Raw genomic sequence first — 13,413 nt, forward strand, 5'->3', positions numbered from 1 at the left:
ATAAGCTTTCAACAAACCTCACAGATGGCAACAGCAATAGCCAGAGCAGCGCCGTCCCTGCAGAATCAGGCAATGGTTTTTTCTAGCACAGTAAAAGCCATCTCCCCTCATTTGTTACCACAGGTTGTTTGTGAAAACTGGAAGTCCCTCCCCTCCTTTCCAGCATAATTGTCTGTATGCTGTTTGGCCCCAGCCAAAGGTGCCTGGACCTCATTTTCAGCAGCTGCTGCTGGGCCAGGGGGAGTCTTCACCCAGAAAGGCCCCATCCCCTCCACACCTCCAACGTTGGGTGACTGTCCTCCAATAAGTCCACCATGGAGAAGTCTTCTTCTTCTTGGTTCCCTCGTTATTTTAGATTCTTTGCTGATTAGAAAGTGATACGTGGTCATGTAGAAATTTAGACAAAGTTCCACAAAAGGGTCAAGAAGCAGAAAAACCCATCAGCCATGCATAATCTCATCGTCCAGCAGTAACTCATATTAACATAGTAAGGTATGTCTTTCCTGGCCTTTATTGTTCCAAGTTTTCTTGACATGGTTGAGATCCTACTACCTGAAAATTGTAGCTGCCATTTTATTGCCTGTTGTTTTTCTCCTTAAGCATTTTATCCACAAGCATTTTCCGTGCCTTTAGGAATCTTTGTTACCATAATTTAAATGGAGGCATCATATTCCGTCTTATGCATGCACTGACATTTGTATAACTTTTTTTGGATAGTAATTCTTAATCTTTTATCATTCTGCACTAAATTTCATGGAAGAGTCTTGTACTGTGGTATTACATGTCCTAATAACCCACTGGGTCTTCGTTGTATGCAAAAGGTTACCTTCATTCATTTGCTGCAGTTGGCACAACCTGGCTCTAAAAAAATTTCCTGTCAACCCCATGTTTATTTATTTATTTATTTTAATTGAGACGGTCTCTCACTCTGTCGCCGAGGCTGGAGTGCAGTGGCACCATCTCAGCTCACTATAACCTCTGCCTCCTGGGTTCAAGTGATCCTCTTGCCTCAGCCTCCCAAGTAGCTGGGATTACAGGCGCATGCTACCACACCTGGCTAATTTTTGTATTTTTAGTAGAGACGGGGTTTCACCATGTTGGCCAGGCTGGTCTCAAACTCCTGACCTCAAGTGATCTGCCCACCTCAGCCTCCCAAAGTGCTGGGATTACAGGCATGAGCCACCGCGCCTGGCCTCTCAACCTCTTGTTTAAAGTTGGGGCACCTTTAGCTGCATGGCTTCTAAAGCCACCTACACGACAATGCCTACTGTAGTCCATTCCATGCTTCTAACATGCAGCTCTATTCTCCATGGTATACGATGACCAGCTCACCCCGGTTTGTGTAGGACTTCCCTGGTTTTAACACCAAAAGTCCTGTCTCCAAGGAACCACCTTAATCTTGGGTAGATTTGAATGATGACGGGACTGTCCTGCTTTAATTGCAGAAAGTCTTGCACCCCCAGAAATCTTTCAGCCCCAACAGACAGAAATGGTTGGTCACTCTCCATAAGATTCCATGGCTGATAAGTGACTTATGGCATTCCTTCTGCCAGAGGCATTTACTTATTAATAAAGATGCTTTCTGAATCATGAAGTCGGCCAAGTGCAGTGGCTCATGCCTGTAATCCCAGCACTTTGGGAGGCCGAGGCGGGTGGATCACGAGGTCGGGAAATCAAGACCATCCTGGCCAACATGGTGAAAACCCGTCTCTGCTAAAAATACAAAAAAAATTTAGCTGGGCATGGTGGCGCATGCCTGTAATCCCAGCTACTCAGAGCCTGAGGCAGGAGAATTGCTTGAATCCGGGAGACGGAGGTTGCAGTGAGCCAAGATTGTGCCACTGCACTCCAGCCTGGTGACAGAGCGAGACTCTGTTAAAAAAAAAAATCATGAAGCCTTTGCAGTTTAAAGGAATGAATGCCTAATTGTGGGATTCCCAGACACTGAGACAAGTTGGCGGGAAAGCTATTTCTGGATTAATGGGTCAATCCCACCTTTCTCCCCACTGCCATACCCCTCTCACTTCTCATCGAATTGAATGTATGTTCTGCCATCCCAATTCTTTCTAGCAGACAATCTGCAGTGCTCTATTACAGTTATTGGGGGTCCTTATCCCCTAGGACGTCAGTTCTCAAATTTAAGCTAACATCAGCTTCACTTGGAGGGCTGGTTAAAAACACAGGTTGCTTCACTCCACCTCCAGAGCTTTCATTCATGTGGTATGTGGTGGGGCCCAGGAATTTGCATTTCTAATGATTCACAGGTGGTGCTGCTGCTGCTGCTGGTCCTGTGACCATAGTGTGACCCATTGTGTAGAGGTTAGGAACACAAACTCTGCAGTCACGCTGCCTGGGTTACAATCCTTTCTCTGGTATTAATTAGCTTCACAGTCTTAAGCTAGTTACTTGCCCTCTTGGGCTTCAGTTTCCCCATTGATAAAAGTGGAGGTAGTAATGGAACTTCTCTCCTAGGATTGTTGTGAGGCAATGAAACCGTGCCTAGACGATAGTAAGCTGCATGTTTATTATTATTACCCTCATGCTCAGGAGACTTGATCTGCTATTTTCCTTCTTTAGACTTAGAGCAAGCTGTAAACATTCAGGGCAGATGCACTCCTACAAGCATTCCTGTAATGCCTGACTACTGGGCAGAGGTTGCAGCTGCCCTGCATTCCCCTAGAGGCTGACTTGCCCTCTGGAGAAGTTTGGATGAGTCAACATTCAGTATCCTCTCTATCCTACCCTGCAGGCTCTTAGAGAGCTTCCAGAAAGTTTTCCAGGAGAATGCACATCAGTGTATACACAAAGCAGCCCAAAGTATTTGAATAACACATGGCCCTCTAAACAGCATAGATAAAGCCTTAGTTGTTGGGGGAAGAAAGAGCTTAGTTGAAATAGACGCATGTCTGAGGAGAGATGAGTTTGTAGCAGGATGCAAACATACAGTATTATACACCCACACATTCAGCTTGTTTTATTATAATGACTACTTTTTTTAGAGACGGGGTCTTGCTATGTTGCCCAGGCCAGAATTTAGTGGCTATTCCCAGGCACGATCATGGAGCACTACAGCCTTGAACTCCTGGTCTCAAGTAATCCTCCTGCCTCAGCCTTCTGAGTAACTGAGACTACAGGCACGTGCCACCATGCTCATCTTCAGCTTGTTGTTGTTGTTGTTGCTTTGTTTGTTTGTTTCTTTTGATAGAGTCTCGCTCTGTCGCCTGGCTGGAGTGTAGTGGCACTATCTCAGCTCACTGCAACCTCCAACTCCCTGGTTCAAGCAATTCTCCTGCCTCAGCCTCCCAAGTAGCTGGGATTACAGGCATGCGCCACCACGCCCAGCTAATTTTTGTATTTTTACTAGAGATGGGTTTTCACCATGTTGGCCAGGATGGTCTCGATCTCCTGACCTCGTGATCCACCCACCTCGGCCTCCCAAAGTGCTGGGATTACAGGCGTGAGCTTCAGCTTGTTTTGTATTTTTTTCTTTTCTGCATTTAGGAAGGTCATTTAGCTCATCTCCAGTAAAGGGCAACCTTCTGCAGGATAAAAGGAATATCTCTTCTTCCCTCCAGGAAGTAGAGATAGGCAATTGAGTTTTGCGAATGCCAGGTACCTTCCCTGACCTCCAGGTAAGAGAAACTTGTTTTCTGTTGCTACTGATTTAGGCTCCAGTTTTTTTGTTTTTTTTTTTGTTTTTGTTTTTTTGTTTTGTTTTGTTTTTTGAGGAGAGGGGAAGGAGCAGGAAAGGGAAGGGGAGAGACCAAGAGCTCCAGCTTTAATAAGCCATTAAGGCTCTTCCTGGTGAGCCCTAAGGGCTATTGCTAGTGTTAGTGAAAGAGAGAAGTGGGCCAGTGGGGACAGTGGCAAACCAGAGAGTACAAGGCTGGTTTAAAGGGGGCAGGCACCACTCAGAGGCAATGGATATTTGCCAACTGGGATTTGAGCCCCTGTTGTTAGATCTTAAAATCTAAAAAAGAAAAGAAAAGAGGCCGGGCATGGTGGCTCACGCCTGTAATCCCAGCACTTTGGGAGACCAAGGCAGGTGGATCACGAGGTCAGGAGATCGAGACCATCCTGGCTAACACGGTGAAACCCCGTCTCTACTAAAAATACAAAAGATTAGCCAGGCATGGTGGCACGTGCCTGTAGTCCCAGCTACTCAGGAGGCTGAGGCAGGAGAATCGCTTGAAGCCAGGAGATGGAGGTTGCAGTGAGCCGAGATTTCGCCAGTACACTCCAGCCGACTGTCTCAAAAAAAAAAAAAAAAAAAAAAAAGGAAAAAGAAAGAAGTCAAAATCTCAGCTTTTTTTTTACAGGAAACCTCTTGATTTTTAAACGTTGTCAACCAACTGAAATTTTTAAAAAATACCATGTCAGTCAAACAAAATTTCCTCAGTACCTATTTGCTGCTGGTGTATGATTTCTGGGTTGTTATGAGGGAAAAGAAGACACTAGGGCTTTCAGTGCCAATGGTAAATGAGGTTAGCAGCAGGCAGACAGGAAGGACAGACTAGGAGGTGGGGAAAAGCAGGGAGCCGGAGCCCCAAATGTGGTCCTTGAGTGGGAGTCATCCCTGCTCAGGAGGGGCTTGGTGAGTGGGAGTGGGCTCCAAAAGAGGCATACTGAGAGAAGCACTGTTTGTAGTCATGAGCCGTGTTGGATCAGAATCCTTGCTGGCTAGCCACCCAGTCTTCAGTGGGTGAGAGTAACAACAACAGCTAACATTTATTTGGACACTTACATGGTGCCAGGCATTCTTCTGAAAGTTTTACATATATTACTTAATTTAATCATCACAATATCCCTGGGCGGGGGTGGGGGGGGGTTGATATTATCCTTATCTCCATGTAACTTCATCTCACTGGCACCCTATGCTTGCCCCAGTTGACTTTACCAAGCAGGAGCTCCGACAAAGCATGCCACAAGCCAACTCACCACTGTGGGCAGAATGCGCAGTTGGTGGCTAACATGAGTTTCATGCAGCAACCCCACCCTGACACTAGGAAACCTGGGACTCCTAGCAGTGTTGCCTAGAGGAGCTCCTGAACCTCTTCTTTGGAGCAAAGAACTGAGCATGTTAATATGCCAGAGTTGGGGCAGTAGAAGCAGTTATACTATTACAATTTGATCACCTGTCACCTTAGGAACCAATAGCCAGAACCCTGGGTGAGTGACCTACAGGGCAGGTCAATTCGATGGGAGGGAGGGCATGGGCTATCTATGCCCTGGAAAGCTACTTCATAAAAGACATAGCAGAAAGGGATTTGGGGGGCTGGAGAAGAGCATGAAGATACTGGAGACACAGAGCATAGAGGAGTGGAAAGGGAGACAAGGAGGAAGCAAAGACAAAGTTGACCTGCATGTAACTTTTCTGAGGGTCAATTTTGTATAGAGGTCATTAGCCTGGCTGGGAAAGAACCACAGAAGGAAGTGGGGTTAGGAAATTCAATCAGTCCAAATGTTGGACCAGGGCCTCTGGTCTCTTTGAACATTTTTTTCCATTTCCTTGCATAACCATAGCCACAGAAGCAGAGGAGGAGATTGTGAATCTGGCCTAAGGTCTTGGTTTATCATTATCTAAATATATATTTAACAAAAACCAAACAGGGCTTTTTAAAGCTCTGAGTCATGTTGTTTCTGCTATTTTTTTTTTAGGGAAATGAGCTTGTTGCTTCATCCACTGATAGGTTATTTATTGATGGAAAAAACTAACCAGAAGGACCGTTTCCCCATACTGTTTAGTAACTTTACACATACTCGGAAGTCTTATTTACATATCAGCTGAGGACTAGCAGTTACTAAATAACAGGAAATTCTGAAAATGTTTTAGTAACTGTAAGGTATCAAGGCTTTTCAGGTAGAGATGGCTTCATGTCCAATTTGTAATAGTAAAGCTGAAGTTGATGGAGTTTCCTCTCTCAACTACTGAATATGAATACTTGGTACCCACTAGTTAGTTGGTCATTCAACAACATTTACTGGGCACTCACTTTTGCCATCACTGTGCCTAATAACAACAGCTACTATTTATGGAGCATTTATCATCTGCCAGACATTGGGTTAAGTAAATTATATCATTTTATCCTGATAACCTTCATACTTGAATAGAATTACTACCTTCATTTTACAGATAAGGAAACGAGAGTTGGAGACATTAAGTAACTTGCTCGGGGTCAGAGTTCAAGCCAGGTCTCTCTGCTTTCAAAATCTGTGTCCTAAACTATAATAACAACAACCACAACAATGACAACTGACTTTTATTGGGTGCTCAATGTGTGCCAAACAAACACATAGTGTTGTGTATGCATCGTCTCATTTCATCCTTATAATGACTCTATGAGTTCATCACTATTAGTGTTATTAGCCCTATTTTACATATGAGGAAAATGAGACTCCAAAAGGTAAAGTAATCTGCCCAGGGACACACAGGTGGTAAATGAAAGAACTGCAATTCAAAATAGCTCCATCTGACACCAGAGGCCAACTCAAAGGGTCACCTCCTCCAGGAAGCTTTCTGTAAACCCTTTACACTGTTTTAGGTGTCCATGCACAAGGTTCACATTGCACCTTGCCTCCTCTATCAAACATGTTATTAACATTACAAGGGGATTTCAAAAAGTTTGTGAAAAATGGAATTAAAGATAAAAGTAAAAAAAAATATAAACTTTATTTCTCAACATGAGTTCCATCAAGGTGAAGACACTTTTGTAAGCTATAATACCAGTCACTTCATCCATCCCTAAATAATTGACGGTTCTGGGAATTTAACTATGTTATGCAATATTTTTCACATTATTAACTGAAGAAAATTGGTGCCCTCTAAAGATTTTTTAATATTAGGACCCAAAGAAAAGTCAGAAGGAGCCAAATAAGGACTTTAAGGAGGATGCCTAATGATTTCTCACCAAAACTCTCACAAAAATGCCCTTGTTCTGTAAGAGGAATGGGGAGGAGCATTGTTGTGATAGAGAAGGACTTCAGTGAAGCTTTCCCTGGTATTTTTCTGCTAAAGCTTTGGCTAACTTTCTCAAAACACTTTCATAATATGAAGATGTTATCATCCTTTGGCCCTCCAGAAAATCAACAAGCAAATGCCTTGAGCATCCTCCAAAACCTGTTGCCATAACCTTTGCTTTTGACTTGACCACTTCTACTTCTTGGTAACTATTGCTTTGATTGTGCTTTGTCTTCAGGATTGTGCATGTTCTATTTCTGGTTACAATTCTTTGAAGACATGCATCAGGATCTTGATCCTGCTTGTTTAAAATTTCTACTGAAAGCTCTACTCTTGTCTGCAGCTGATTTGCATGCAATGGTTTTGGGACCCATGGAGTGGAAAGTTTGCTCAGCTTTAATTTTACAGTCAGAATTGTGTTAGCTGAACCAACTGAGATGTCTGTGGTGTGGGGATTGTTTCTGCTGTTAATTTTCAGTTCTCTTCAATTAGGACATGAACAAGCTGAATTTTTCCTTTTCAAGTTCATGTGGATGGTTTGCCACTGTGGACTTCATCTTCAACATCTTTTTATCCCTTCTTAAAATGAGTTGTCCATTTGGAAACTATCGATTTCTTTGGAACATTGTCCCCATAAACTTTTCATGAAACATCAATGATTTCACCATTCGTCCACCCAAACTTCACAATAAATTTCATGTTTGTTCTTGCTTCACTTTTAGCAGAATACCCGTCCTGTTGCTCTGATAGGGGCTCTTTTCAAACCGATGTCTTATTCTTCTTAGTGCCTCACACTAGATCCCATTCAGACACATTATAACAAGTTAGTACAAATTTATTTCGATGCAAAACAAATGAAGTCCATATGTGGTTTTTTCATAATACACATTTTCCATGAACTTTTTGAAGTCCCCTTGTATTATTGCTACTAGTATTGTCATGTTTTGAGTGTTCGTGCAAACACTATACATATATTAGCTCTAGTCCTCACAAAAGTATGCAAAAATACATTATTAGCCTTGTTATCTGGGAAACAGGTTCAGAGAAGTTAAATAACTTACCCAAAACGACACCGCTAGTAGAGATTGTGCTGGGATTCAAATACAAGTCTGTCAGTCTCCATTGAATCAAAGCTCATACTTTTCACACCAAACAACACTGTCTTCCTTCATTTTGTGTTGAAATTATGTTTATGTATCCATCTGACTCAATAAATCAGAAGTCAGCATATATTTTTGGTAAAGGGCCAGATGTAAATATTTGATTCTTTGTGGACGGTAGGATCTCTGCTCCAACTATTCCACTCTGCTGGTGGTAACATGAAAACAGCCATAGATAATCCATAAATGAATGTGGCAGTGTTCCAATAAACCTTTATTTAGGGATAGTGAATTTGAATTTCATATAATTTTCATATGTCATGATATATATATATATTTCATATGTCTGTACATACATATATATTGTTATTTTAATTATCTTTTCAACCATTTAAAAATTTAATAACCTTTCTTTTATTATTGTACTTTAAGTTTTAGGGTACATGTGCACAATGTGCAGGTTTGTTACATATGTATACATGTGCCATGTTGGTGTGCTGCACCCATTAACTCGTCATTTAGCATTAGATGTATCTCCTAATGCTATTCCCTCCCCCCTCCCCCCACCCCACAACAGTCCCCGGAGTGTGATGTTCCCCTTCCTGTGTCCATGTGTTCTCATTGTTCAATTCCCACCTATGAGTGAGAACATGCGGTGTTTGGTTTTTTGTCCTTGTGGTAGTTTACTGAGAATGATGATTTCCAGTTTCATCCATGTCCCTACGAAGGACATGAACTCATCATTTTTTATGGCTGCATAGTATTCCATGGTGTATATGTGCCACATTTTCTTAATCCAGTCTATCATTGTTGGGCATTTGGGTTGGTTCCAAGTCTTTGCTATTGTGAATAGTGCTGCAGTAAACATACGTGTGCATGTGTCTTTATAGCAGCATGATTTATAGTCCTTTGGGTATATACCCAGTAATGGGATGGCTGGGTCAAATGGTATTTCTGGTTCTAGATCCCTGAGGAATTGCCACACTGACTTCCACAATGGTTGAACTAGTTTACAGTCCCACCAACAGTGTAAAAGTGTCCCTATTTCTCCACATCCTCTCCGGCTCCTGTTGTTTCTTGACTTTTTAATGATGGCCATTCTAACTGGTGTGAGATGGTATCTCATTGTGGTTTTGATTTGCATTTCTCTGATGGCCAGTGATGATGAGCATTTTTGCATGTGTTTTTTGGCTGCATAAATGTCTTCTTTTGAGAAGTGTCTGTTCATGTCCTTCGCCCACTTTTTGATGGGGTTGTTTGTTTTTTTCTTGTAAATTTGTTTGAGTTCATTGTAGATTCTGGATATTAGCCCTTTGTCAGATGAGTAGGTTGCAAAAATTTTCTCCCATTTTGTAGGTTGCCTGTTCACTCTGATGGTAGTTTCTTTTGCTGTGCAGAAGCTCTTTAGTTTAATTAGATTCCATTCGTCAATTTTGGCTTTTGTTGCAATTGCTTTTGATGTTTTAGACATGAAGTCCTTGCCCATGCCTATGTCCTGAATGGTATTGTCTAGGTTTTCTTCTAGGGTTTTTATGGTTTTAGGTCTAACCTGTAAGTCTTTAATCCATCTTGAATTAATTTTTGTATAAGGTGTATGGAAGGGGTCCAGTTTCAGCTTTCTACATATGGCTAGCCAGTTTTGGCAGCACCATTTATTAAATAGGCAATCCTTTCCCCATTGCTTGTTTTTGTCAGATTTGTCAAAGATCAGATAGTTGTAGATATGCAGCGTTATTTCTGAGGGCTCTGTTCTATTCCATTGATCTATGTCTCTGTTTTGGTACCAGCACCATGCTGTTTTGGTTACTGTAGCCTTGTAGTATAGTTTGAAGTCAGGTAGCGTGATGCCTTCAGCTTTGTTCTTTTGGGTTAGGATTGACTTGGCGATGCGGGCTCTTTTTTGGTTCCATATGAACTTTAAAGTAGTTTTTTCCAATTCTGTGAAGAAAGTCATTGGTAGCTTGATGGGGATGGCATTGAATCTATAAATTACCTTGGGCAGTATGGCCATTTTCACGATATTGATTCTTCCTACACATGAGCATGGAATGTTCTTCCATTTTGTATCCTCTTTTATTTCATTGAGCAGTGGTTCGTAGTTCTCCTTGAAGAGGTCCTTCACGTCCCTTGTAAGTTGGATTCCTAGGTATTTTATTCTCTTTGAAGCAATTGTGAATGGGAGTTCACTCATGATTTGGCTCTCTGTCTGTCTGTTATTGGTGTATAAGAATGCTTGTGATTTTTGTACATTGATTTTGTATCCTGAGACTTTGCTGAAGTTGCTTATCAGCTTAAGGAGATTTTGGGCTGAGACAATGGGGTTTTCTAGATATACAATCATGTCATCTGCAAACAGGGAGAATTTGACTTCCTCTTTTCCTAATTGAATACCCTTTATTTCCTTCTCCTGCCTAATTGCCCTGGCCGGAACTTCCAACACTATGTTGAATAGGAGTGGTGAGAGAGGGCATCCCTGTCTTGTGCTAGTTTTCAAACGGAATGCTTCCAGTTTTTGCCCATTCAGTATGATATTGGCTGTGGGTTTGTCATAGATAGCTCTTATTATTTTGAGATAAGTCCCATCAATACCTAATTTATTGAGAGTTTTTAGCATGAAGGGCTGCTGAATTTTGTCAAAGGCCTTTTCTGCATCTGTTGAGATAATCATGTGGTTTTTGTCTTTGGTTCTGTTTATATGCTGGATTATGTTTATTGATTTGCATATGTTGAACCAGCCTTGCATCCCAGGAATGAAGCCCACTTGATCATGGTGGATAAGCTTTTTGATGTGCTGTTGGATTCGGTTTGCCAGTATTTTACTGAGGATTTTTGCATCAATGTTCATCAAGGATATTGGTCTAAAATTCTCTTTTTTGGTTGTGTCTCTGCCAGGGTTTGGTATCAGGACGATGCTGGCCTCATAAAATGTGTTAGGGAGGATTCCCTCTTTTTCTATCAATTGGAATAGTTTCAGAAGGAATGGTCCCAGTTCCTCCTTGTACCTCTGGTAGAATTCAGCTGTGAATCCATCAGGTCCTGGACTCTTTTTGGTTGGTAAGCTATTGATTATTGCCACAATTTCAGAGCCTGTTATTGGTCTATTCAGAGATTCAACTTCTTCCTGGTTTAGTCTTGGGAGGTTGTATGTATTGAGGAATTTATCCATTTCTTCTAGATTTTCTAGTTTATTTGCGTAGAGGTGTTTGTAGTATTCTCTGATGGTAGATTGTATTTCTGTGGGATCGGTGGTGATATCCCCTTTATCACTTTTTATTGCGTCTATTTGATTCTTCTCTCTTTTCTTTTTATTAGTCTTGCTAGCAGTCTATCAATTTTGTTGATCTTTTCAAAAAACCAGCTCCTGGATTCATTAATTTTTTGAAGGGTTTTTTGTGTCTCTATTTCCTTCAGTTCTGCTCTGATTCTAGTTATTTCTTGCCTTCTGCTAGCTTTTGAATGTGTTTGCTCTTGCTTTTCTAGTTCTTTTAATTGTGATGTTAGGATGTCAATTTTGGGTCTTTCCTGCTTTCTCTTGTGGGCATTTAGTGCTATAAATTTCCCTCTACACACTGCTTTGAATGTGTCCCAGAGATTCTGGTATGTTGTGTCTTTGTTCTCATTGGTTTCAAAGAACATCTTTATTTCTGCCTTCATTTTGTTATGTACCCAGTAGTCATTCAGGAGCAGGCTGTTCAGTTTCCATGTAGTTGAGCAGTTTTTAGTGAGTTTCTTAATTCTGAGTTCTAGTTTGATTGCACTGTGGTCTGAGAGACAGTTTGTTATAATTTCTGTTCTTTTACATTTGCTGAGGAGAGCTTTACTTCCAACTATGTGGTCAATTTTATAATAGGTGTGATGTGGTGCTGAAAAAATGTATATTCTGTTGATTTGGGGTGGAGAGTTCTATAGATGTCTATTAGGTCTGCTTGGTGCAGAGCTGAGTTCAATTCCTGGGTGTCCTTGTTAACTTTCTGTCTCATTGATCTGTCTAATGTTGACAGTGGGGTGTTAAAGTCTCTCATTATTATTGTGTGGGAGTCTAAGTCTCTTTGTAGGTCACTCAGGACTTGCTTTATGAATCTGGGTGCTCCTGTATTGGGTGCATATATATTTAGGATAGTTAGCTCTTCTTGTTGAATTGATCCCTTTACCATTATGTAATGGCCTTCTTTGTCTCTTTTGATCTTTGTTGGTTTAAATTCTATTTTATCAGAGACTAGGACTGCAACCCCTGCCTTTTTTTGTTTTCCATTTGCTTGGTAGATCTTCCTCCATCCTTTTATTTTGAGCCTATGTGTGTCTCTGCACGTGAGATGGGTTTCCTGAATACAGCACACTGATGGGTCCTGACTCCTTATCCAGTTTGCCAGTCTGTGTCTTTTAATTGGAGCATTTAGCCCATTTACATTTAACGTTAATATTGTTATGTGTGAATTTGATCCTGTCATTATGATGTTAGCTGGTTATTTTGCTCGTTAGTTGATGCAGTTTCTTCCTAGCCTCGATGGTCTTTACAATTTGGCATGTTTTTGCAGTGGCTGGTACTGGTTGTTCCTTTCCATGTTTAGTTCTTCCTTCAGGAGCTCTTTTAGGGCAGGCCTGGTGGTGACAAAATCTCTCAGCATTTGCTTGTCTGTAAAGTATTTTATTTCTCCTTCACTTATGAAGCTTAGTTTGGCTGGATATGAAATTCTGGGTTGAAAATTCTTTTCTTTAAGAATGTTGAATATTGGCCACCACTCTCTTCTGGCTTGTAGAGTTTCTGCCGGGAGATCCACTGTTAGTCTGATGGGCTTCCCTTTGTGGGTAACCCGACCTTTCTTTCTGGCTGCTCTTAACATTTTTTCCTTCATTTCAACTTTGGTGAATCTGACAATTATGTGTCTTGGAGTTGCTCTTCTTGAGGAGTGTCTTTGTGGCATTATCTGTATTTCCTGAATCTGAATGTTGGCCTGCCTTGCTAGATTGGGGAAGTTCTCCTGGATAATATCCTGCAGAGTGTTTTCCAGCTTGGTTCCATTCTCCCTGTCACTTTCAGGTACACCAATCAGACGTAGATTTGGTCTTTTCACATAGTCCCATATTTCTTGGATGCTTTGTTCGTTTCTTTTTATTCTTTTTTCTCCAGACTTCCCTTCTCACTTCATTTCATTCATTTCATCTTCCATCGCTGATACCCTTTTTTCGAGTTGATCACATCGGCTCCTGAGGCTTCTGCATTCTTCACGTAGTTCTCGAGTCCTTGGCTTTCAGCTCCATCAGCTCCTTTAAGCACTTCCCTGTATTGGTTATTCGAGTTATACATTCATCTAATTCTTTTTCAAAGTTTTTAACTTCTTTGCCTTTGGCTTGAAT

Source organism: Symphalangus syndactylus, chromosome X, assembly GCF_028878055.3.
Source record: "Symphalangus syndactylus isolate Jambi chromosome X, NHGRI_mSymSyn1-v2.1_pri, whole genome shotgun sequence".
Classification (NCBI taxonomy): domain Eukaryota; kingdom Metazoa; phylum Chordata; class Mammalia; order Primates; family Hylobatidae; genus Symphalangus; species Symphalangus syndactylus.